We start from the raw sequence: 5000 nt of genomic DNA on the forward strand, positions 1-5000 counted from the left end.
CGACGATCCAAGAATTTCACCTCTAACGTCGCAATACGAATGCCCCCGCCTGTCCCTATTAATCATTACCTCGGGTTCCGAAAACCAACAAAATAGAACCGAGGTCCTATTCCATTATTCCATGCACACAGTATTCAGGCGGGCTTGCCTGCTTTAAGCACTCTAATTTGTTCAAAGTAAACGTGCCGGCCCACCGAGACACTCAATAAAGAGCACCCTGGTAGGATTTCAACGGGGTCCGCCTCGGGACGCACGAGCACGCACGAGGCGGTCGCACGCCTTCGGCTCGCCCCACCGGCAGGACGTCCCACGATACATGCCAGTTAAACACCGACGGGCGGTGAACCAACAGCGTGGGACACAAATCCAACTACGAGCTTTTTAACCGCAACAACTTTAATATACGCTATTGGAGCTGGAATTACCGCGGCTGCTGGCACCAGACTTGCCCTCCAATAGATACTCGTTAAAGGATTTAAAGTGTACTCATTCCGATTACGGGGCCTCGGATGAGTCCCGTATCGTTATTTTTCGTCACTACCTCCCCGTGCCGGGAGTGGGTAATTTGCGCGCCTGCTGCCTTCCTTGGATGTGGTAGCCGTTTCTCAGGCTCCCTCTCCGGAATCGAACCCTGATTCCCCGTTACCCGTTACAACCATGGTAGGCGCAGAACCTACCATCGACAGTTGATAAGGCAGACATTTGAAAGATGCGTCGCCGGTACGAGGACCGTGCGATCAGCCCTAAGTTATTCAGAGTCACCAAGGCAAACGGACCGGACGAGCCGACCGATTGGTTTTGATCTAATAAAAGCGTCCCTTCCATCTCTGGTCGGGACTCTGTTTGCATGTATTAGCTCTAGAATTACCACAGTTATCCAAGTAACGTGGGTACGATCTAAGGAACCATAACTGATTTAATGAGCCATTCGCGGTTTCACCTTAATGCGGCTTGTACTGAGACATGCATGGCTTAATCTTTGAGACAAGCATATGACTACTGGCAGGATCAACCAGGGAGCTGCGTCAACTAGAGCTGAGCAGCCGGCCGCCCGGGAGTGTGTCCCGGGGGCCCGCGCGAACACGCAAGCGTCCGCTCAATTATTCTGCAAACAGGAGGAGGCTGAGCTCCCCTGCACAACACACCTCGAAACCCTCTCAGGTCCCGGCGGCGCGCAGCGCCGTCCTAAGTACTTGGTCGGGTTCGAGAGAGGCGCAATCGCCCGGAGTTAGGCGAGTAGACGCTTTAGGTGCGACCACCCGTGCTCCCAACTGAGCTTGCCGCTGCCGACAGAGGCCCGGGAGCGTGCTGTCGTGGCATTGCCGGCGGGAGACAACACGCGCCACCTACGGTGACCGGCAGCTCCAACGCCAGCGCCACAGAAGGACAAAAGCCCTACTTGGGTGCCGAAGCGAACTCTCCCAGCACAGCGCACGCGCCAACACGTCCGCACAGCTGCGATACAAACCACCTGCGAGAACCGCTGGGGCGACCGAGCAGCAGACGGCGTCGCGGCGCCGAGCGCCGGGCGGCGGCGCATCCTCAGCGCACAAAGTCCTCAATCGGACCAGCACACTGCAGATGGCCACCGCGCTTCGCACCGGGCCCGCGAGGACCTACTTTGGCCGCAAGGCGCCGCGAGCAGGGGGCGCCGGCGCGCAGCTGCGCCGCCTGCCGCGTCCGTCGGCCGGCGCGCCTGCCACCGGCCGCCCCCACCAGCCGGCTGTAGCGCGTGCGCCCACGCACCGCGCTGCCAGCACGCCGGGCGGCCCCCCCTCACCGGCCGGGGACGGTCCCACCCAGCCACCGCCGCGTATCGCCTCACACCCAGATCCCCTTTCACGTTCGTGGGCATGGTGGGTCCCCTTTCACGTTCGTGGGCATGGTGGGTATCCCTGAAACAACCGGTTAATAGCTCGACCGATCGTCGCCAACACTGATTCACCTCTAGCGAGAACAACCGCACCACAACGGGTTACCGGTTGTTCATTTGCGTAACGTCACCAGCAAACGTACACGTCCATCGCCATTTGCAACGAGTATTGCATGCCTGTGTCAGGTGTCACAACACACTACGTCTGCCCACATAGACGCAACAACATGTGCACGCCTAGAGAACACGTGGAAGGTAGACCCCGTACGTATGCGGTGTCCATTGCGCGAACGACTGTCAGCCCGCCTCTGCAGCATGTCGCAGATGTGGAACGCGGTGCAACATGCTATCACGGTGTGTGAGAAGAGACGACTACGTCCGAATACACGCTCCACTACATCAACAGACTGCTCATGCTGATCGCCATCCAGGGCGTCCGTTCCTCCCACACGTCTGTATGGCGTACCACACTGCAATCCAGCTCTTATAGGGAGACGACACGTAGCTGCGTGCACAATATTTGGACTGTATGGTCCGCCGTTGCTAGGCGCTGTCGTCATACGGTCACATGGGCCACGATGTATCATTCAGTACATACGGAGCAATGTGCAGTACAGTTTGTGGGTTTTGCGTACATCGGCGGACAGGTGACAGGCCGTACCACAACGTAGGCTGAGTACGTCGGCATGCGAAGGGCATTGAACATGCAAACTTCTCACCGACCAGCTTGCGAAGGCAGGGGGGAAGGGGGGGGGGGCATGTACGTCCTGCTGCTATCCACACTACAGTGTATAGCAGGAGCATGTGGAAAGTCAGCAACACCTGCAAGGTGTTTAACATGACGCGATACACAGGGGACCGGGCAGTGCGAGTAGCGAACTATATTGCGAGGGTTGCGGTTAGGCAACACTACACTACTTTAACGGGTTGCATAACAATTACAGAGCAGGTTCAGCGACAACGTGCGTCAGGTTAAGGCGCAATATAGTTTAGGTTACGGCGCACTTTAGGTTAGGTTAAGGCACATTATAGGTTAGGTTAAGGCACAACATGGGTTACGTTAAGGCACAACATGGGTTACGTTAAGGCACAACATGGGTTAGGTTAAGGCACAACATGGGTTAGGTTAAGGCACAACATGGGTTAGGTTAAGGCACAACATGGGTTAGGTTAAGGCACAACATGGGTTAGGTTAAGGCACAACATGGGTTAGGTTAAGGCACAACATGGGTTAGGTTAAGGCACAACATGGGTTAGGTTAAGGCACACCATGGGTTAGGTTAAGGCACACCATGGGTTAGGTTAAGGCACACCATGGGTTAGGTTAAGGCACAACATGGGTTAGGTTAAGGCACAACATGGGTTAGGTTAAGGCACAACATGGGTTAGGTTAAGGCACAACATGGGTTAGGTTAAGGCACAACATGGGTTAGGTTAAGGCACAACGTAGGTTAGGTTAAGGCACAACGTGGGTTAGGTTAAGGCACAACGTGGGTTAGGTTAAGGCACAACGTGGGTTAGGTTAAGGCACAACATGGGTTAGGTTAAGGCACAACATGGGTTAGGTTAAGGCACACCATGGGTTAGGTTAAGGCACAACATGGGTTAGGTTAAGGCACAACATGGGTTAGGTTAAGGCACAACATGGGTTAGGTTAAGGCACAACATGGGTTAGGTTAAGGCACAACATGGGTTAGGTTAAGGCACAACATGGGTTAGGTTAAGGCACAACATGGGTTAGGTTAAGGCACAACGTAGGTTAGGTTAAGGCACAACGTGGGTTAGGTTAAGGCACAACATGGGTTAGGTTAAGGCACAACATGGGTTAGGTTAAGGCACAACATGGGTTAGGTTAAGGCACAACATGGGTTAGGTTAAGGCACAACATGGGTTAGGTTAAGGCACAACATGGGTTAGGTTACGGCACAACATGGGTTACGTTACGGCACAACATGGGTTACGTTACGGCACAACATGGGTTACGTTACGGCACAACATGGGTTACGTTACGGCACAACATGGGTTACGTTACGGCACAACATGGGTTACGTTACGGCACAAATTAGGTTAGGTTACGGCACAAATTAGGTTAGGTTAAGGCACAAATTAGGTTAGGTTAAGGCACAAATTAGGTTAGGTTAAGGCACAAATTAGGTTAGGTTAAGGCACAAATTAGGTTAGGTTAAGGCACAAATTAGGTTAGGTTAAGGCACAAATTAGGTTAGGTTAAGGCACAAATTAGGTTAGGTTAAGGCACGATATAGGTTAGGTTAAGGCACGATATAGGTTAGGTTAAGGCACGATATAGGTTAGGTTAAGGCACGATATAGGTTAGGTTAAGGCACGATATAGGTTAGGTTAAGGCACGATATAGGTTAGGTTAAGGCACGATATAGGTTAGGTTAAGGCACGATATAGGTTAGGTTAAGGCACGATATAGGTTAGGTTAAGGTACGATATAGGTTAGGTTAAGGTACGATATAGGTTAGGTTAAGGTACGATATAGGTTAGGTTAAGGTACGATATAGGTTAGGTTAAGGTACGATATAGGTTAGGTTAAGGTACGATATAGGTTAGGTTAAGGTACGATATAGGTTAGGTTAAGGTACGATATAGGTTAGGTTAAGGTACGATATAGGTTAGGTTAAGGTACGATATAGCGTAGGTTCAGATACACATTGTTGTAGGGAAAGGTGTATTGGGGGGGGGGGCGGCAGGTTCGTTGATAGTGATTATCGTAATTGGATGCCTGCGGTATTATCCGATTTGTCACGTCAGGATGCACTTTTGGCTCATGACAGGCGGCGCTCCGATTCCATGGTTGTGGCAGATCTGTGTCTTTCATTCCTGCCATTGTTTGTGTGCTGTGACAGGAGGCAGTATTGTGATGTTGGGTGCACCACTGTGTAGGACATGTGTGGGTGTTCGTGGCTTAGCTGAGCAATGTGCGGATGTCGGAAGGGTGGGATATTGTGTTTTCTGGGTGGACCTCCCGGTCTGGTAATGATAGTGTGGATTGTGTCATGTGGCGGAGAGGATGCACTGGATGTTCTTCCATGCTGGTGGTTAGATATTGTGTGTGATAAGAGAGTAGTGTGTGATAAGAGTGTCTGGCTGACGTGTGGTT

General features: G+C 52.2%; 1 non-coding gene across 1 annotated transcript in view; it reads right to left on the reverse strand.

Annotated features, from left to right (window-relative positions):
* Positions 1-1019, reverse strand: part of LOC126439694 (small subunit ribosomal RNA) — a 1909-nt gene extending 890 nt beyond the window's left edge. Inside the window, exon 1 of the ribosomal RNA XR_007581324.1 lies at positions 1-1019. This exon is cut by the window's left edge and continues 890 nt beyond it. This is a non-coding gene — a ribosomal RNA (small subunit ribosomal RNA).
* Between the last annotated feature and the right edge of the window lie 3981 nt (positions 1020-5000).

This window comes from Schistocerca serialis, unplaced genomic scaffold, assembly GCF_023864345.2.
Source record: "Schistocerca serialis cubense isolate TAMUIC-IGC-003099 unplaced genomic scaffold, iqSchSeri2.2 HiC_scaffold_1337, whole genome shotgun sequence".
Classification (NCBI taxonomy): domain Eukaryota; kingdom Metazoa; phylum Arthropoda; class Insecta; order Orthoptera; family Acrididae; genus Schistocerca; species Schistocerca serialis.